This window comes from Ictidomys tridecemlineatus, unplaced genomic scaffold (genome assembly GCF_052094955.1).
Source record: "Ictidomys tridecemlineatus isolate mIctTri1 unplaced genomic scaffold, mIctTri1.hap1 Scaffold_4295, whole genome shotgun sequence".
NCBI classification, from domain to species: Eukaryota; Metazoa; Chordata; class Mammalia; order Rodentia; family Sciuridae; genus Ictidomys; species Ictidomys tridecemlineatus.
Window position 1 is genome coordinate 49,871 of NW_027522778.1, and position 22,089 is coordinate 71,959.

Below are 22,089 nucleotides of genomic sequence, written 5' to 3' on the forward strand. Positions count from 1 at the left end.
ATTCTCTTACTGCCCCCCAGATTTTTCTTCCCATTTACTTTGGGAACTCCTTTTCTTCTATATGGCCCTTAAAAATGTGAGTATTACTCACAGTTCTCACTGAGATAGGATTTCTTCTGATTCTGTACTCCTGAATGATCTCATATGCTGTTTTCAGCTATTATCAGTATATGCTAAAGATTACCAGATTTCCTTCCCTCTTCAACTCAGACATCCCTCCTGAACTCCAGATACAGATGACTGCCTCCTAGACATCAACATGTTGCTGTCCCACAGGCATTTCAAATTCAACAAACTTTAAACTTAACTCATTATATTGGTCATCAAATCTGTAACTCTATCTTTATTTCTTCCTTGTTGAAGGGTATCCTGTCACCCAAACTCTAAATCAAGAAGTCACCTTCACTGTTGTCTCTCCCTTAATCTTCATGAATAAGCAGTGATCAAGCCCTACTCATATGCAGATTCTCTAAGATCAGCAAAATGAAAATATAACAGCTTTTGAATACTTAGGAGAATCTCATTATCTTAATGATAGTCTCATAACCAAATTCTAACAGAGATTTCATGACCCAGATTTCAGTTTGTATTTATGACAGTATTTGGCGTTAGATATTATTAAAATATTTAGATTCTTTTATTGATCAAATGAAAGGCAAATAATGACAAAGTATGCAATATTAACCAAATTGGGGAAAGTGGTGGGTTAAATTAATCATAATGTGGCATCCAATAGAATAGGCCAGTTCAATTCAAAAGAGCCTGCATGTAAGCAGGGAGCTTCATATTCACATTTCTATCAGCAATCTAATTTCAGTCAAACATCAATTGTTAAATTTAATTGATTTTATTAATGGTAATTTATTGTTTCATAGTTTTATTTCTAACCATTTTGTCTATAGATTTATTATTTTAAAGTTGTGTAAGAATTATCAGCATATGGTACATTACATTTAATTTTTTCAATATATATTTAATAATATTTTAATGTAAGTCAATGTGAAATCTACAAGAAAATAATATTTAAAGTCAACCTGAAATCTACTCATTCCTATATTAGTGGCCTAAGAAACACTGTTTTATGAGATTCCCATGTCATCTTTCCTATCACATTGACTTTGAGACAAATTTGCAGCCCTTCTCTAGCAAATGTTTATGATTTGATGGAATATTTTTATGATTAAACTCACCGTGGTTTTGAATAATATCCTATATTTATTTTATTTTTACCTCATTTTTCTCATATATTACCAACATTTTTTTAGATACCTTTATTTGTATTATTTATTTTAAAGAGAGAGAAAGAGGATTTTTTAATATTTATTTTTCAGTTTTCCGTGGACACATTTAATTTTTTTTATGTGGTGCTGAGGATGGAACCCAGGGCTTCATGCGCGAGAGGCAAGCACTCTACCACTAAGCCACAACCCCAGCCCGTTACCAACATTTTTTATGAAACTATATTTTAGGTAACTTGAAGGATGCCCTGAATAAGAATGGGTATGATTGCTTACTTTTAATAATCAGCAAGGGATAATAAACCACGTGAACCAGATGTGATATGGAGTAAAATTTACAATCTCAGGTGACCAAAGACCTGAGATTTGAGATGCAGATACACCCTTACACTCTTCTATAACCATTTTTTCAGGAATAAGTAGACGTGGATGCTAATATCCGTTAATCCATATTAAAAACTAATAAATTGGCTGGGTTTTTGCTTTCTTCTCCGCTAGTGCCCTCTAGCGTCCAAAATGCACCTTGAGCATTTTGCCCTGCTTGTCAATTATAATCCAATGAAAGATTATTTTAAAAAATAAAATTTCGAACATTGACTCTTGATCATGCTATTATCCTACAAATAGCAATATAAAATACTGTTTTCCCATGTTTGCTAGACTAAGAAATACACATACAAAAATGAATCTCTGGAGGAAATGGAATTTTTAAAAAAATCCACTGTTTTCTAAGGCTTCACATCTTTAGTGCAGCTACCTTGGAACCCGGATAATCATCTTTTTCATTATGTTTTAATGCAAATTGTAAATGGGGCTTATTATAGTATATGGTAATAACTGGAATTATAGGTGCATAAAACCCTAAAGATCTTGTTATTGGTTGTGATGGAAATTATTTACTGAGGCAGGCAGGGTTGCTTTTATATCTGTTGCATACTTTGCATTCTGGCAGCCCCAAAGCAACCCCATGTTGGCTGGAACACTCTCCTTCCAAAGGCACATTACAATCTACAGACCAACCGGCAGCAGCGGGTAGGGAACCCGCCGAGGTGCTGGTCTGGGTGCCTTTACTGCGGACCTGAAAACACGCTTCACAGTGCTCTAGATTGGTACATGGCCGGGCTGCTGCAGCCTCAGCTCGGCCGGCTCCCTGGCCTGCAAGTGGCATTCACGTTCCTCGGCAGCTGGGCTTGGAGAGGAATCCCAGCTGCAAAGAAGCCCCTTCCTCCACCCGGAGGACACGGAGGTCGCCCCAAGTACTGAGCCCCAGCTTCTCTGGGCCCGCCCCTAGGCCCTGGCCCCGCCCAACCCGAGGAGTCGGCAGGCAGCTATTGGAGACAGGGGCGGGGCCGGGAGGTGGGCTGAGGAGGTGGGGCTTGGGAGGGGACAAAAGCCGGGAAGAGGAAAAAGCCCTGACCCGCCCACTGGTCCCTGGATCTGTAGAGATGGTGTCACAGGCTGAAACAGCTGGGCCCAGTGAGGATTGCCTGTGTGTGAGTGTGAGTTTGAGCGTGTGAATAACTGTGGCGCCTCGGGCTGCTCGCCAACGTACCTTCCCCTGCAGGTAACCTCAGGCTTTGAGGGGCGGCCCAGGTCCCTGGCTGTTGTGGGAGGCTTTAATTCATAAAAGGCTGGAATGTGGAAAAGAAAGAAAGCTCTGGTCTTGGCTATGGAGGCAGGAACTTAGCGGCAAGGCCTAAGTTCAAGCAGGGACAAATCCAGGTATTCAGCATGGGAAAGGGAAAAAAAGGAAGAAGAGGGTGCTGGAGGTAGGGAAACCTGCTCTTGGGCATGGGAGGAAGAAATTGGGCGCTGAGGAAGTTGGATGCATTGACAAGTGGAAGACCAGATCTGCATACGGAAAGGAAAATCTTGCTGTAGGAGGTTTCACATGTGACAGTGGGGAACTGGGTGCAAAGAAGGGTGTAAGCTGAGGACTTGGGCGTGGACAGCGAACTCAGGCTGCGAGGGACTGGCAGTGGCACATAGGCTGCGTTCGCCTGGGGGCGCGAGGGGGCGGAGCTCTGGTTTGGATCCGAAGACTGTTCCCTAGGTCACCCTGGGCGCGGTGGGGGTCGGGAAAGCATTCCTCCCTTGAGATGGGATTTCAAGTTCTAGGAGGGCGTTACTCTGCCAGCTCCAAGTGTCTGGGTGTTAAAGGTCCCGGCACCCAATAGGGAACATCAAGAGTGGAAATCTGGAAAGAGGAACCCGTCCAGATTCCGTTGGAGCCCTCTTGCACAACGTCCACAGGGACATCTGCAAGCTCACAGCGTCACCCGAGGACGTACAAACCCCTAGGCCAGCTAACAGACTACGGACCAGGGACGCACCCTTAGATGTGTGCAGGTAGAAAGATTTGTACTCCCTCGACCTTTATTTGGAAGGTGGACGTGGACCCAAAGCTGCCCTTTGCTCCTCTGGATACTTAGCACTGTACTTTAAACCAGATAAATCAGGCAGCCTGACTGGTATTAAAAACAGTTAAATCCTCCTGACGTGTGTGTGTGTGTGTGTGTGTGTGTGTGTGTGTGTGTGTATGTGTGTTTGTGTTGTTTGTGTGTGTGTGTGTGTGTGTGTGTGTGTGTGTGTTTGTTTTAAGACTTTCTATTCCCGGTTTTGTTGTGTTTTAGGAGATAAACTGCAGTTGAGTCCACAAGATTGAGAGGAGTTGGTGTGACTAGAAGTCCGTTCACTGTAAAGGTGAGAATTCATAATTTCTCTTCTTCTGTACTTTCTTTGATGTGGCCATCCTGCCTTTAATTAGTTTTGAGGGCAAGCTAAGATACTGCAATGAAATGAGTCAAGAATATTTCCAATGATAAATTAAAACCGCTTTATTTCTTTTAGCCTAGCGTCTTCTCTGATCTGCAAGAGACTATATTTGGCCAGCAATTATTGTAGTTCTTAAACATAGCCTTTAAAAATTGGCTAGAAATTTGAGGTTAACAAAAATAAAATAGAGCAAGTGGCTCTTTTTACTTGAACTACCCTGTATTATTATTCCAAGTTTGTTTTCTGGAATTACACTAGTATGTCAGGAGATTGGAATTTAACTACCTTCAGATTCAATAAATGAACTGGTGGCTGTTCATTTATTGGGCTTGAAACAGCCCTTCTTTCAGAAGTTGGGGTTGGATGGAGATAGAAAACCAGAGAGGTATAAGAATTCAATAAATCCAGTGAGATCTAAAGCCCAGGGCATTAAAATCAAATCCAGAAGAAACACACTAATGCCTTACATTGTAGTAACAATAATTCTTTGTTGTTGTTGTTGAAAGAAGAAAATTTAATACATAATTAATGCAGGGAAAACTTAAAATGTTCAGTAATGCATTATAACACATAGAAAAATTATTGCAGAGAGTATGTTTGCATTCACTGAGAAGGAAACTAAAAAAAAACTGTTCCTTAGTTTTGCCATTTTAAATACAGAGTCTGATCTATTAACTGTATTTGCCATCAAGGAAAAATAGCCCAGTCATAACTATTGCATAATACTGTGTAAGAACATGGCCATGAAAATGTACTATCAAAACCAAGATAAGCTTGCCGCTGCTTTTATTTGTTATGTTTTAAACCAAAGACAGTAGGATTAAGCATGACAGATTCATACACTTAAAGCTATACTATAAAATGTTCTTGAAATTACTGATAGAAGTAATTAACTCATCCACAAGTTTGCTCATTTCTTTTATTCTAGTTGAGTTCTAAGTTCCCTGGTAAGATATAGGGAGCCTCCTGAATACTAATAAGCAGGAATCTAGAACTACAAATTTGAGAAGTGAAAGTGCGCCTGGGGTTGGGATTATATCCTCATTTATCACAAGAAACTAAGGTTTACAGCTTACTTATACTTTTTTATTTAAAGGCCAGAATGCTTTAGCTCAACTGTTCAAGAGAGACTGTTTTTCAGCTTCTGATCTAATCTTCTTATTTATTTTTGTATTTATTTTTTTCAATTGATTTCTCTTGACTTTTCAGTCCTCACTCTAACTTAAGGGGTTAAAAGTAATTTGCAGTTGTGTTGCTGGGCAAAATTTCTATTAAAGTGTCATGAGAAGGAACAGATTCTTTTAGCAGGCTCAAGGCCTGTGTCTCTTCGAGAATAAGCATAAACCATGGTCTTCTTTGAAGGCTCACAGTTTCATTTCTTCCAAAGGATCCAGCTTTGTTCTTTATGGGATTAGATTAATTGGTATTTTGTACCCCCACATGCCATTTTTTAAAGGGCCATGCCTCCCTAAAACAATGCTGTTTCCCCCATTCCACCCACTGGTAGCTTATCCTCGCCTGTGAAGGGCCAGAGGAACCATGGAGGAGTTAGGATACTAAAGAACAAGACAGGGACATGCTTGGGTCCTGGGCAGGGGACCTTTCCTATTCAGATTTCTCTAATTGAGAAGTCACTTTTCTATTTAGCTTCACATCTCTGAAGCCTGTGTTGTCTCTAGGAAAGCACAGTTCTACCAGGAATTCTTTATCTTGCACAGTTCCACCAGGAATTCTTTGTCTTGCACTTCTGAAGTTATTTGGAATATGGGTCATAACCAGTTGAATCTCCTCAATGGTAGTTATTTTCACCAAAACAGCTTTTTAGGACAAATACTAGCACTTGCCGTTCTGCTCATCTTATGGGCCCAATAAAATGAGGAATTGAATTGGATAAATATGTTCAAATAGGATGATATTGTGAAAATAATCTCATTTCATAAGACAAACCAATAGTTGAGAATAGTGATTGCATTATTAAGGACATGTACAAGGTCAGACACCCCTACCCTTTAGCAAGGTGGCCTTGGGCAAAGCTAGTTTTCTCTAAAGGTAAAATGGTTAAACAATTTCCATCTTATAGGGCTAATAGGGCTGACACAAACCACATATAAAGAACACAACACAATGCTTTATACAGAGAAAATTCTCGATTCTGATGGTAAATATAATTGTTATTTGCTTTGCATGTAAGAACTATTATGAACTGTTTTTTTAGTAGTCACGAGATTGTTTATATTTCATTTCCACTTTATAATGAAATAATGACAAGGCATATATCCAATCTGTTCTTCTTTTTAGATTTATTGAAGTAAAAATGTCCCAAAAAAATCCATGGCGGTTCTGTGGTAGAGATGCAAGGAGATGAAATGACACGAATCATTTGGGAACTGATTAAAGAAAAACTCATTTTTCCTTATGTGGAATTGGATCTGCATAGGTAAATGAATTATTCGTCCATGAAGCTAGCAGATTCAGAAAGTTTAATCTAAGTTATTTCAGGGTGCAATTGGCTTTTAAAAATAGATGTAGCCATGTTTTGTGAACAGGCTTAAATATACCTAATGAACCTTCTAATTTAACATTCTAGTAAAAAAACTGGATTTATCATTATCTAGAACTCAAGAATCATAAGGGGAACAAATTTTGAGGGCTTTCTTACCTTGATTCCAGTGATGGTTTTATTTGTAATAAATCAGTGCCCACGAGTAGCACAATGTATTACTTGTGGAAGAGAAAAAAACGAGAGGGTGTAAAAAATAGTAAAGTAAATTTTATCCTTTCAATCTCAATTTTCTATCATTCTCTTAATCAGTCAGTGGATGTTTCCTTTTCATTCTTGACCTTTCACCCTTTCATACAGCTGCTGCACTGAAAGAACCCTCATGGTTCTCTGAGACACCCACCTCAAGCCCCAGTTCCCTTAGGTCATCTTTGTCTCTTTGCCCAGTCTTTACAGTGTTTGGGGGCAGATGTGAAAGTATGTTCGTAATTCTCTCATTTTTTCCTTGTGTCTTTTATAAGCAGCTCTTGTTTTTGAACATTCAAACTAAGTAGAGGCAGAATGTTTAAAAAGGTGAAGTAGCTAAAGCCTGGTATAGTACAACACGTTTCAGTCAAATTGTTGGCAACTATTAAGTGTCTGTCTCCATCCAGAAGTATTCAGAATGTGTCCTGAGGACCCGTTAACTTGCTTTGGTTTAGACATTCAGTTCTCATGCTGTCATTAGACGCCCTTTTTAATTGTTCTAAAATTAAGCTGCTGATAATGTCTGTATTGCAGCCACCATGTGGTGTAAAGACTGTGCTTGTAGGAGTCCACCAAACATACAGGAAACAGAGCATAAAAACAGTTTCCAAGTGGGTTGAAGAAGCATTTCACAAACTCTCTCCTTTTTCAGAACTTTGCATGACATTATGTGAACTTGCAGGGGTTTACAGGGTCCAGAATAATAATGCTAGCCTCTGTAGTATAGACTCATAAGGCCTTTTAAAGGGGTGTCTTTATGCCTAGGCAGAAAAAAAAAGTCAGTGGCTACAAACTAAAGAATTCTTGCAAGTTCAAATAAGTTTTAAGTTGTTCCAAATTTGCTGTTATTTCTGCTTCTTTTTGAAAGAAGTGTAGTGATTGATTGTTTTTGATTTTGTTTTTTGATTTTTTATTTTGTTTTTGTTGTTGTTGTTTTTATGAAGACTCAGTAGTGGTCCTGGCTATTTATTTCTTCTTTTCTTTTAGAAATGTTAAGGGAAGCAGAAAATCCACTAATTTTCTGGTAGATTCTTCTGATGAGAATCATACCTAGGAACATGAAAACTGTGGCCATCCTTCTTGTGGAGTTGGGATTAGACGTTGTCTATATTCAGCATTTTCTATGCAGGAAGATAAGAAAGTATATGGCTTTGTTAGATTTATGTGAATTATCTAAAGTTGAAGCATTAGACTTTTTTTTATTTGTGAATCAATCAAGATTGCTATTTCTGTGTTTGCATCAGCAGTTGGGATATCTTGCCGAAGTCTGGCTTGGCACAAATCAGGAGCCACTTATCAAAAAGAAACTAACTTTATTTTTAGAACTACAAACGCCAAACAAAACAGCTCCAGGGAAAAACCCTCAGAGCCCAACTGCCACCACCGGCTTCCACAAGCCTCTCACCCCAACACCAGCCTTTTCCTCCCACAATCCTCCTCCTCTTGAGGCCGATTGGCTGGGTTGCGTGGGCAGAGCCAAAGAAGTCACCCAATGAGCAGCTCCGTGGAGGAGCCAATCAGCTAGATGTTGCTGAGGCAGCTGTGAGCCAATCATCAGCTGGCAGTCTGAAGGGCAGGGAAACAGCCCAATGAACATCACCGCAGAGGAGCCAATCAGCTAGATGTTGCTGGGGCAGTCTGAAGCTTGCTGGCAGCTGGAAGTTTGCTGGGGCCCCTTTGGCTGTGGCTCTCAACAATATCTAAGGAAAGAAGATGTGAAAACTAAGAACAGAAATCTAGAGACTATTTGGTTTAGCAATTTTTTTGAGAGCTGAAAAACTTTAAATTCTTAGAGAACAAAATAAGTTATTCTATTATTTTATTTTTACTACTTTCCATAAAATCATGTTTTTGTGTTCCATGAACAGCCAACATTCATTCAGCTCTGAATGACCTGCAGTATGGGTGTTGGTGTACGTTGAGCTAAAACTTTCTGGTGCATATGAAACTGATGATGGGTTCTACTACTTATCCAATAAACTGCAGGCTTGTTTCCAGAACATAGAGACTTGCCCAAGAATTAGGGGAAGGTTCACCTTATGACTAACTGGCACAAATGAAGCAGTCATTAGTATTTTTTGCACAACAGTAATCTCTATACCCTTCATCACTTTAATGTCAGAATACAAAACATCCTTTAAGACTTCCACACCTTTATTTTTCAAGCACAATATTTACTAAGGGAAAATTAGGTAGTGCTTAGGTTTAACTTGTATGCTAATTATATAGAGGGAAGCCATGCCAAAGGGTTGTTCATGTGTTGTTATTGCCTCAAGATGGTAAAAAATAGGGGGCAATTTGGCAGAGTTCATTGTTTTCCATTCAATTTCCAGATAGACAACTGCCCACTAGCCTAGTTCTCTTGACTCTTTACTTCCTTCTTGAATTGTCAGTCATCTTCTATGTTTAGAATACATCAGTGCTAAAACTTGACAGATTTAGGTGTCTTTGAGTCCTTTATCTTCTGCATAGCAACCTCTGCGTGTCACCAGTGGGGTCATGGATTATAACTTATTTATTTTCCTGAAGTATTGATACTTTTTTCCCTTTCTAGCTATGACTTAGGCATAGAGAATAGTGATGCCACCAATGACCAGGTCACCAAGGATGCTGCAGAAGCTATAAAGAAGTATAATGTTGGCATCAAATGTGCTACTATCACCCCTGACGAGAAGAGGGTTGAGGAGTTCAAGTTGAAGCAAATGTAGAAATCACCAAATGGCACTATCCGAAATATTCTGGGTGGCACTGTCTTTAGAGAAGCAATTATCTGCAAAAATATCCCACGACTTGTGAATGGATGGATAAAACCCATCATCATAGGCCATCATGCTTATGGGGACCAAGTAAGTCATTTGGGCATAATTTTCCATATATTTTTACATGACCCAGCAATTCTGATTTATATGGGTTTTTATCCTTATCTTTTGGTTTCTACACCCATTAAGCAAAGTTGCAAAATTTAGAAATTCTAGTATGTATAGCTGTATATTTACCCACATTTAAGTAGAGGTAAATACAGATAAACTTACTGTAGATACCCATCTCAACACATGATTTTTGCCAAACATGTTTTTTTCTTTCTTTATCCTTTTGTTAGTTATATCACACAAATGCCCAATTATTTTTTATTTTTTTTATTTTTTAGTAGTATCATATGATCCAACCAGGTCAGTGGTTTTCAATGCTGGCTGCATAATAAGTTCCACTTATGAATGATTCATTGGTTTGGTTAGGTTTAGCTTTACCTTTTTGGTTTTTGTCTAATATCTGAGTCCCATCTCCACCAGCTGAAATCTGAATTCAGGCTTTTGAATCAGTTCCACAAGTGATTCTAATGTACAGATAGGGTTGAAAACCACAAAATATGATATTAAACATGATAACTGGCTTAGTATTTAAAAGCAATCTAGTTAGAACATTTTTTCCTACTTGAAAACCAAAAATGGATTCTGTATACAAATAGACTCATTGCCAAGTTAAGCAGAAAAGCTGCCAATTAAACAAATTCCAAATTGTGTTGAGGCAGGTTTCAGATTTTCATAGAAAGAAGCTTATGTCTTACAAGAACCTTAAAAACAGGAATTCCCTAATGCTAAAATCCAAAATCTGCACTTCTATGTAGTCATCCCTTTAAATGGTGTGGCCAGGGAAGATGTTTCTGGGGACAGGGTTGCCAGCTCAGTCCCCAAGGAGTTGGTTAACTTTGTTCCACCCTGTGGTTCATACTGTCCCTTCATCCTGGCCAGGCCCCTCACAGGTACCAGAGTCCCAGGCAAGGATGCATAGGTGGCAGTTCTTACCAATTCAGTCTTTTTTTTTTAATTGTAGCATCAGTCATTTGTAATAATGGACATTCTGTTGTTTAAAGTCAAGATTAAAATTTTCAAATGCCAGGTTGATTTGCTGTGTAAATGTGCATAAACCCTATGCAAAGCATTTACAGTGCCTTGATGTCTCAGTTCTTCCTTTTGAGAAATGGAAACAAATCAGCAACCCATAGTTAATGACTTTATATGTCATAAGTGTTCTTTGTAGAGTAGATATTTAATCTTTTTTGTTATCTGAATACTCTTTTACCTACTGTTAGTATTACTATCAACCTATAGGTGTGGCTGGTGCTTGTTAATTCCTAACTCCAAGTCTCCCAATTAACCCAAGTCTTTGAGTAAGTTTCAGTGCATGAATGACTTGTGAATACCTCATGTGTACCAGGCACATTTCTCCACTGGAATGGCTTATGCTCATGAGGGAGGTGAGCAGGATTTGGGGGGGGGGGTTCATCAACTGTCACAGCAGCTTCCAGATGATTTTTTTCATGTGGACAAGTGATAACTGGAACGACTGAGCCCTGAAACTCTAAGTAATGATCCCAAGTCTCTGGACTCAGGATGCATTATTTTCATTATATCACACTGACATCTTTGTAAGATTGATGTGAGAATCAAATGAGATCATCTTAAAGCATTTGATACATAGTAAGGACAAAGCATCAGCTCTATCATCATTTTCAGCACAAGTAGTATTATAATCCTCCCTGCAGGACAGCTTTCTCAGCCCATGGGCCAGGTTGTATCTCTTCATCACCTTGCAGCATTTTTATTGATTTATTGGCTTATGACTCTTTCTGACATTTGAAAACTCTCTGTCACTTCTCACTTAGTATTGTCTTTATTAGGTTGGTAAGCTTCCTAAAGAAAGTATCTTGTGTGATTCTCTGTGTTCTCTGTATCAGTGCCCATAAAACTGTCACATACATGGTAGCCTTCTAATAAATACTGACTGACTTTTTAATGTGCATTACCACTAACTAGAGGAACTCTGGACTATCTTGGTTTCTATCTCTTTAAAGATCTGCCAGATGTGGTAGCCTGTAATCCCAGCAACTCAGGAGGCTAAGGCAGGAGGATCCCAAGTTCAAGGCCAGCCTCAGCAACTGGGGAGACCCTGTCTCAGATTAATTAAATAAAAAAGACTGGGAATGTAGTTCAGTGGTTATGCACCCATGAATTCAATCCCTAATAACAAAAAAAAGGACAAGCTATATTCTCTTGTTTATCTTGGTGTCTTCTTGTGCTCATGTGTGTTTCTCTGTCTCCCTCTCTCTCTCTCAGATATATATATATATATATATATATATATATATATATATATATATATATATATATATTTCCTTATAATTCCTATTGGGATATTTTTCTTTTCTTAATACCTTTTTCCTACTTATATAGTACAGAGCAACTGATTTTGTCGTTCCTGGGCCTGGAAAAGTAGAGATAACCTACACACCAAGTGATGGAACCCAGAAGGTGACATACCTGGTACATAACTTTGAAGGTATGTATGAGTCCATCATAAGCTACATCTTCTTTTTTTTAAAACAAATGATTTAGAAACATTATTACTGTTTTTTTTTCAAAATTAGTGACTGCCTAAAAATATAACCCAATTCTACACTTCTACAGGACCTAAAATCTAACTTAAAAAGTAGTTGGTTCCATACCCTCCCATGGCATGAATAAAGCATGAAGGGATTAGTCACTTAACTGGAAATGCATATAGGCAATGACAAGGAGACATTTATGCATTTGTCTTAAAATATGGAGGGAAGATTTGCAGGAATATCTTATGCACAAATGGTATAAATTAAACATTAATAGCCCCAAATCATCTGTCATGCAATCCTACCCTTTGCTCTGGTGGGGTTTGTATTTAGAAATGGTTGCATTATTTGCTAAGATTTTCTCCTTACCCTTCTGGGAATTTATCCTGTGAAAGTGAAACATTTGTTTTTTTGATTTTTCTTCCCTGGCAGCTTCAAAGTTTCATTAGGGCAATCCCACCCAAAAGTTGTTGATAGTACTCATTTAAACAAACAAATTTAAAAAATTTAAACAAACAAATTTTAAAAAAAGATAACACCTATATATCTTTTTTTTCCTTACCTCCTTTAAATAATGTCATCTTAATAGAATCTACTTCTGTGAGTTTCAGCACCCTGGGAGTTGGTATGGGTTCAAGTTTCAGAGTTCAACTAATAAAAGTTGTGAAACATGAATGATTACATGTAGCATAATTATTTCCACCAATTGCAGTAGACATGCTCAGTATCCTTCTGGAAATTACAAGAATTTTCATTTAGTATTTAAAATGCAAATCTCTCTCAATAATTATGGGCTGAGTACACCCTTAAGTTCAAAATACATGTTGGAAATTGTTAAAGTACATAAAAAACAAATTCAAAATTATTTGCCCATTTGTGAGTATATTTCTGTCACATTAGCAGGTTTTTTAAAATATTTTTTAATTGTTGTTAGACTTTTATTTTATTTATTTTTATATGCAGTGTTGAGAATCGAACCCAGTGCCTCACACATGCCAGGCAAGTGTGCTACCGCTGAGCCACAGCCACAGCCCCCATATTAGTAGTTTTTGGTATTTCAGTATCTTTGGGATCCTGAAGACCATATGCTTTTCTTATTTCCGTGGCCCTTCCAAAACAAGTTAGACTATTCTTATCTAGAACTTATTTTCATCCTATCCTGTCCCTTGAAAACTTCTGAACTGTTCATTTTGGAAGACTGCCAGGGAATTGAAGTCTAGGCTCAGCCAGGGGAGCCAAGAATTGGTATTTTGGTTGTGGAGATTCCTTTAACCTCGTTCCAGCTATCCCACATTTACTTTCTTTTTTTCTCTCATTGCTCCCTGCAGTGGGTGGTGGAGTTGCCATGGAAATGTACAATGAAGACAAGTAAATTGAAGATTTTGCACACAGTTCCTTCCAAATGGCTCTGTCTAAGGGTTGGCCTTTGTATCTGAGCACCAAAAACACTATTCTGAAGAAATATGATGGGCGCTTTAAAGACATCTTTCAGGAGATATATGACAAGTAACTGCCATTCTTTATTCCTTTTTCTTTCTTTTGTTTCCATGTAAGCTGGCATTTATGGTATAGAATTTGCATTTCCTTATCCCTTTGATTCTGTGACAAATCAAGTGAAAATCTTCAATAATCCTTAAATTACATAAGAGCAAAAGTAAGATTTAGCAGGAGTGAAATAAAACCACTCTGAATTGCTTTTGGAAAATAAACATGTTCTAAAAAAGGGTCCATCCTTAATTTTTCACAGAGCCAGGATTGTTTAGTATTTGACTAAAGTACCCTGTTAGTGATAGAAAGTTCTGATTTGTCAAATATGTCAGTTTATGAGTCAGGCCCATTTTCTTCTTTCTAAAAATCATTGTAATGATTGAAACTCTACCTTACATGGTCTTTTGAACTTAAGTATAAATTTATAACAACCTCGGGCCCAACAACCTGTGAGGTGAGCCTGTGTTAACTCTTCAGTTCAGATGCAGTTTTTCTGGGTAAAAAAATCTTTTCAAAGGCATTTTGATTCCCTCTTCCAACCATCCATCTGTACTAAGCCTAGAAACTGTCCCATAGTATATCTAGTTTCCTGAATGATATCATGTCATTGGAATATCTTTTATTCCCTTTTTTATATTATTTTTTCTTTTCAACACCAAGATTGAACCCAAGGGTGCTTTACTAATAACCTATACCCCAGCCCTTTTTATTTTTTATTTTGAGACAAGGTCTTGCTAAGTTGCTGAGGGTCTTGCTAAATTGCTGAGAAATTGCAATCCTCCTGCCTAAGCCTCCTGGGTTGCTAGAATTATAGGAATAGACCACTATACTCAGCTTCCTTTGCTACATTCTTAAAAGACTCTGAGTCTCAAGAATATGATCAGTACTATATTGAAAATTAGAAATTAAATAGTTGGGTCAGCCTACTGTATCACACCTTTCCTGCAAGGTGTGACAGGTGGCCAAATTGGGGTTTAATAGCCAGAGAATGCTTGAGCAGAGATTTAGCCTGTGTTAGAGTCCCACATTTGTGCTCTGTCTACTGAAAAAGTCTGCTCTCTGTCCTCTTCCAAGCCTTTGGGAGAAGCAGATGACAGCCCTGAAAAGCCAACTTCTTTTTTAATTGTTCTAATTTTTCTCTTGTTTCTTAGGCAGTACAAATCCCAATTTGAAGCCCAAAAGATCTGGTATGAGCATAGGCTCATCGATGACATGGTGCCTCAAGCTATGAAATCAGAGGGAGGCTTCATGTGGGCCTGTAAAAACTATGATGGTGATGTGCAGTCAGACTCCATGGCCCAAGGTAAGGAGCCAGAGCAGCAGGTGGAGGTAGATGGAGCCTGTTAGCCCTGAGGTCATTCCATGGTAGATCTATAGTTTGGGAAGAGGGATTTCATAGTCCTTAGTTGTAAAACTATGAAATGCTAGTGCTACAAAACACCCAGATCCATCATTCATTTTCTGACACATAAAGAAATTAAGTTTAGATGGGGAAGTGAATTATTCAAGGTCACAGAGGAAATAAGCAGGGGTTTAACACTGCTGGCTCCAGTCTTATGTTAAACTCACCTCATCCTTTTTTTCCTTGAAGTTTTAAAATGTCCAGCAGTTAGCCAACTACCTGGTCCAGAAGTCACCACCTTTTCCTGCATTCATTTTCCCTCTGGTGATATTATGAAAACCAAGTGTACTCAGGCAAGGAGGAGCAATAAAGTGAGTGGCCTGGGTTGTCGGGCAACTGTGAGCAGTATCTCCAGGAGCTCATTCACCTGGCAACAGGTCCTGATCATGCCCCTACTGCCAGCCTTGAATCAGGCTGCTTTGTTACTGTGTGTGTGTGTGTGTGTGTGTGTGTGTATATATAAATATATATGTGTATGTGTTTATGTCTGTGTGTGTGTGTATATATATATGTACATTTTAATTTAATATAATTATAATATATATATTTTAATTTAAGCTTACTGCTTAGCTTTTAACAAAGGGGATTGTACAAAGAAATATTGAGAAAAGAAGTCCAGGGCCATTCACAGAAATTCCAGGAACCAGGTACTTCATGCCAGGGGAATTGGCCAAATCAACAGAAATTCTCCTTTTCCTGTTTTCCTCAGCACCAAGTTGCTGCTCAGTTTCAGTTACTCTTGGTAGCTGTAGGAACTTGACTCTCCCCAGATGAATGTTTGCATAGGCTTTAATTATGTTTATTTTCTCCAAGGAAGTACTACTTTTTCTCTTTGAAAGTTAAACATCTCTAATCAGTTTGAAAATCAGTAGACCAGCCCCAAGATTACTTTTATATCAGATAACTGAATTACACAACTTTTTACCAACACCACTTCCACCTCCTCTGTCTCCAGATCCTTGGTGGTTGGTACTAAATACATACAGAAAGGTGCACTGCTTAGTGGTGACTCCACAGAAGATGAGGAGAGCTATTCCTTGTCATTGGAGTTCTGGGAGAGGGACCCAAAGTTATTCCATGTTTAAAGGTTCTCATGGCAATAAGAAGAGAGTATCAAAAGAAATATTTCAGATGTAAATGTCCAGTTATAAAAGTTTAAAGGACTATGAAGCAAGAGATCTAAGTACCATGGGCCCTGATAAGAGACCTACTCAAGACCAGAGTCTGGTAGATCAGGTGATCTCAGCTAAATAGATGAAAACCAGCCCAGCTATCTTTTTGTTCATTCAACTCTAGAGACACAAACTACTTCAGACTCAGGCCATTTCATTTATGTCCTCAGTTTTGATAATGACATAAGCTTATATCCTAATATTAATAAATAGACAAATTCACCATGGTAGGGTCCTGAATTCTCTAATCAACTTAATTTGAGTATCTATGAAGCCTCAAAGAAATACAGTGATATGTAAGGAACTATTAATTCCACACAGAAATTTCTTAACTGGGCTTAAAGATGACCAAAAACTAAAATGAAATTAGAGTAGATCCACTTGATCTCTGCCCACACAAAAGTAGCCATTTGTTTATTTATTGGAAGTTTACATTGTTAACTTAATGAGAACTCATAGGTGGTGGCACAAATGGAGAAAGGGTCCCTTGAATTCAAGTGAAAAAGTGTACATAAAAAATAAGTGAATTAACTTAACTTAGAATATGGTTATTTGAATAGGAAACCATGGAAGAGAATTGTTTTGTTGAGGGTATTACAGAGAACAAGGAAGAGCAATTAGAATGTTCTTGGATCTAACCCATCCTGTATTTATGAGCCTTTTTCCCATCCCCATGAGTTTATAGTAAATTGAAGGCAGGAGACAACTCTTTAATCCTTATTTCCTCAGAATAGCAGAGTATCTGCATATAATAACAACAAGATATTGAGCTCTTACTGTGCAGATATTTTTCTAAGAAATATGAATATATATTCACAAATTATATGTATATTCATCTAATCCCACAACAACACAGTAAAGTAGGTCCTTTTATTATTCTCATTTTACAGGTAGGAAAACTGAGTCACAGCAGATATGAAGTCACAGAATAGGGTGAAAAACAGGCAGTCAGACCCCAAACCCTCCATCATGGAGCAGGTACCAGAGATAAATGAGAAACAGCTCAGCTTCTCCAGATCCTTTGACTCTGAGATCTGGATACTTCATTTTCTGAAAGGCAAAGGAGCTACCAATGACTCCATGTGCTCATGCTTACTTTGCTTACCAAGACCTGACAAGATTGAGTCTTTTGCTCTCAATGCTGAGAGACCAGTCTTCTCGCAGATGGACCAGTACTTAATGCTCTGCCACCTACAGGTTATGGCTCCCTTGGCATGATGACTAGTGTGCTGATTTGTCCAGATGGCAAGACAGTAGAAGCAGAGGCTGCCCATGGGACAGTAACACGCCACTACCGCTTGTACCAGAAAGGACAGGAGACGTCCACCAATCCTATTAGTAAGATGGTGTCTACTCCTACATCGATTTCTGACAAGAGAGTGTTCTCCAAAGGAGATCTCCAGAGGAACTCAGGCACATTCCTTAGGCTACTCAGTGTTTTGTGTGAAAAGTCATCAGCAAGTAGCTAATGAATTCTACTAATAGGAGCTATTTTAACATGCTTAATAATGTTCTCAAAATGTGCTTTTCTATTTTGTAGAAGAGTATACATTACAGAAAAGAATATTATCAACAAGTGTATCAACTGTCCCTAGAGCAGTGAAATGTCACTGGAGGCTACACATCTAAAGTCACATGGATAGATGCCTCCAACAAGGTGTCAAGGACAGCACTTTAAAAAGAGATAGCAGCCTAAAAAGAGGAGACCAATGTAGACATGTAGACAAAAGATATAGAGACCTTTTCTAAGACAGAAATACCTTAAACATCAAGCTCTAGTACCATACCATTAAAATGTAGGTTTTTTTCCCACACTTTTTCTTAGTGCATTATAGTTGCATAACGGTGGGGTTTGTTGTTACATATTGTCTGTGCGCAAAATATAACAACAAAACTTGGCCAATATCACTTCATAGCACATTCCCCCTCCCTCCTCCCACCACCCCCTGGTCCCTTTCCTCTGGGGTTTTGGGGTATTGGGGGGGTAGTTTCTATTTGGGAAATTATTTCCAGCTTTCCTAAAACTTCTGTCCTATATGGATATCATCTAATAAAGCCCACAACCTAAATTTTTTAAAATGTTTTGTTTGGGAGAATTGTGAAAGATTTGGGAATTCTTAGACCTGGGATGACTGTTTCTCTTTTTTAGCTTCCATTTTTGCCTGGACCAGAGGGTTAGCCCACAGAGAAAAGCTGGATAACAATAATGAACTTGGCATCTTTGCAAAGGCTTTGGAAGAAGTCTGCATTGAGACCATTGAGGCTGGCTTTATGACCAAAAACTTGGCTGCTTGCATTAAAGGTCTACCCAAGTAAGTATAAGATGCCCTGAACTCTGTGGTCAGATTGCCATTTACCCTCACCAGCCTCAAAACACCAGTGTTTTTTGTAATTATGTAAATTGATATCCATCATCCTTTTTAGGGGTCAGTAGACATTATGTAGTGTCAGACAGTAAACATTTCAGATTGTGTATGTGTATGTGGGGGGGGGGTTCTGGTGATTTAACTCAAGAATGCTCCATCATTGAGCTATATCTTTAGGATTTTTTTTTTTTGCAGGGTCTTACTAAGTTGCCCAGGCTAACCTTGAATTTGTGATCCTCCTGCCTCAATCTTCTGGTAGCTGGGCTTACAAGCATATGCCACCAAGCCCAGCTACATTTTAGTTTGTGGGACATACAGTCTTTTGAAAACTATGCAAATACTAAACTTGGCATCTACTGTTGTGGCAGGAAGGTGGTCATAGATAATACAAAGATGCATAGATACAGCAACTTGCCAATTATACTTTTGTGTACAAAACCAGACTACAGGCTAAATTTATTCTATGGCTGGGCTATAATTTGCTGATCTAGTTAACAATAATTGAATGAACAACTTATTTAATTTAAGAAAATGATAGTCAATTAGGAAAAAAGGGAACTCAGAGTCTAGCTAATTCCATCCCATTATTTTCTTTAATTTACAAATGAGACAAATAAGTAGCGCAAGTATAAGATGTTCATTGATTACTATCACTTCCTTAAGTTCCACTAACCTTCGGTACAGTGGAACTTACTGTGCATTGATTGCCTTGGGCTTTTCTGAGGACATGGTAACCAGTATTCCATTGCATTAACTGCTAATCAGATAACTCTCTCAAAGTCAGAGTTGGTTCCCAGGACTCATCTTAAGAAATTTTAGAAAAAATTAACACTAATACCAAGTCCCAACTGGTATATCCTCAGAGATTTCAGTACACCCCAATAAAGTGCATATACTCAATCACTGCAAATTTCTTAACTTGAATTTCCATCGAGAATACAATGTTTGAAATGTTCCAATCTGTATAGTATATGTAGTATCTATAGGATCTTTGCAGCCTATTTGATGGGCATGTACCAGCATGATTATGTCAGTTAGCCCATTCTTTTTTGTTTTTCTTAAATAAAACACTGATGAAATCAAGAGCATTTAAGCTTTTTTAAGAACATGTAACGGTGAATGAGAATGTAGGTAAAGCATGGCTATACTCTCAACAGGTTTTGTTATTTCTAAGAATTAAGGAGTAGGATGAGTCTGCTCTCATTGGATTAGTCTAAACTGAAACTTTTGATAGTTTCAACCTCAAATCTACATGGCATGGAACCTACTGTGAATGTTTGTGCTTCAGCCTCCACTGCAGGATGCCCAAGACTGGGTCAGCCCTATGAACTGGAAACATAGTCATTGTCTGTATTCTTGTAGCTTGGTAACATTAATCAGTTGACTTCTAGAAATAGATAGAATACTGTTAAGTAGTGTTTTTAGGATTTTTTTCTCTACCTCCTACAATATTAGAAACAAACTAAATTTCCATCTTTCCTTTTTTCTCTCCTTTTAGCGTACAGCGTTCTGACTACTTGAATACCTTTGAGTTCCTGGACAAACTTGGAGAAAACTTGAAGATAAAACTAGCTCAAGCCAAACTTTAATTTCATGTCTGGGCTTAGGAGGATAAGTGGTCTTGGTAACTAGGTCCACAAGTTTACATTTTTTTGTATTACACTCACAGGTTAAAACAAAATCAATTTTATAATTTGTAAGCTGGCATTGATCTTTTCTATAAGTTTACACCCCTTTTCTTATATATACAGTAATTGCCACCTTCCTGAACATGGAAGGGAACTCTTTTTAAATTGTGTTTTATTTTCTAGAAGCAGCCTAGGAGTTACTTTCATATTCAATGTTATTCCTTCACATGTTCCAATATAAATGACCAAAATCAAGAGTGCTCAAAAGGGTTAACAATAGCCACAGTATTTGTTCCCTAAAATCTGTATAATATAGTACTTTACTCCCTTTCCCTGTTGTCCATGACTGTGGGCACTGGGAATTTTGGTGTTACAGATGTCCCAGTATGTGAGGTAGCTACACATTGAACTTGCACATGACTAGAACAAAGAATGCAAGTGTAACTAAAACATGTTGAAGTCACTGCAGTCATTTTATTTCAAGAGCATAGTGAATGTGTCCAAAGTGCTAAATACTTTTGAGGACATTGGAGAGTTCAGAATGCAAAATAAATACTTCCTAGAGGTTTATCTTCTGTATTTGTCTTTTCTTCCTCCTCCTCTGGCCTGAGGATTTTGCTACCCTAAATAGCATTTTATCCACGTGCAATAATGTAAACTGTACCTTTTTTGGACTTCTCCTGGCCTGTTTCATTTGTTTTATATAAATATGATTTCTCAGAGGTTGATATTAAACACTATTCTAGTCCAGTCTTCATCTGAACTGTTAATTTTAATTAAAATCAAGTGCTAATGACTCTTTTCTGGGTTTTTATTTATGCTTATGCCTTATGCCTTATTCTGGCTCCTTGCCATAGGGATTTGATCTGGGGTTGGGCGGCGGGGAAAATCTCTGCTCTCAAGAATTAACTGGGGGGGAGGGGGGATGGATAAGTAAACAGTGAGAGGTGGATCCCACTACATCGAGAGGAATGAGAATGGCCAAAGGTCATTACTAAAGGAGTAATTAGACAATAGATTCTGTCTATGCACCGCTGAGGAGTTCAGGCATTATCTTAAAGGTTAGTAGGGGGCCAATGAAGCCTTTTAAGAAGGAAGAGACATGATTATATTTTCATTTTTAAAAGTAGCACTTAGGGCAGCTCTTTTAAAAAAATAGGTGATGAGGGGTAGAATGGTGGGCACATAGAGAGAGGAAAACCTTCTAGGAGGCTGTTGGATTACTGCAGGCAGGAAACAGTTAAGACCCAGCTGGAGCAGTGGCACTGAGAACTGGATGAATCCCTGAGATAAGTTAATGAATGAGTACTGGCAGGGCACATGGGGGCTGAGGGAGAAAAACAAGTCGAGGAGGCTTCCCTAGCTTACCATACTTAGAGAAAGGCTGTCCATATCCTAGCATCTTTGAGAGGGAGGCCCTGTGAGGTTTTGCACTCTCATGCCTCAGAATTCAGTAAGCTGGGGTGGATATCTCTTGGCTATTTCCTGACAAGCTTAGAGTCAGGCCACAGACACTTCCTTAGCATACCGTAGGCCCAATAACACATGGAGTTTTTCAGACTCCTGTGGGGTAGAGCTAACTCAAGATGTACATTTGACCGTTTCCTCAGTGCTACCCTTGAGGTACACCCCAGTCTAAGCTCTAGAGCCTTGAACAGCCCCACACAGAAGAATATCATTAAGCAGGCAAGGCCCTATGTCTTGGGCAATTTATCTCCAGTCAAACTGAAGTTAGAAGGCAAGGCACGTGAGCTCTCTTGAGGGATGAGGGAATGGGATATCCATTCTTCTCATACAATCAACTATGTCACTCAGGCAATAGGAAAAAAAGCATTGCATCCAGATAAAACTATTCAAAAAATAGGCAATAAATGTTTTTCTCTCCCATACA

At 38.4% G+C, this 22,089-nt stretch overlaps 1 pseudogene across 1 annotated transcript; it reads left to right on the forward strand.

The window, feature by feature from the left end:
* The first annotated feature begins 2,621 nt into the window (after positions 1 to 2,621).
* LOC144373563 (isocitrate dehydrogenase [NADP] cytoplasmic-like) lies at positions 2,622 to 20,995 on the forward strand (annotated as a pseudogene). The gene is made up of 10 exons (XR_013433187.1): positions 2,622 to 2,802; positions 3,872 to 3,941; positions 6,312 to 6,450; positions 9,314 to 9,605; positions 11,991 to 12,096; positions 13,471 to 13,648; positions 14,782 to 14,933; positions 17,402 to 17,542; positions 18,354 to 18,516; positions 20,069 to 20,995. The product of XR_013433187.1 is annotated as an isocitrate dehydrogenase [NADP] cytoplasmic-like (transcript).
* Positions 20,996 to 22,089: the final 1,094 nt, after the last annotated feature.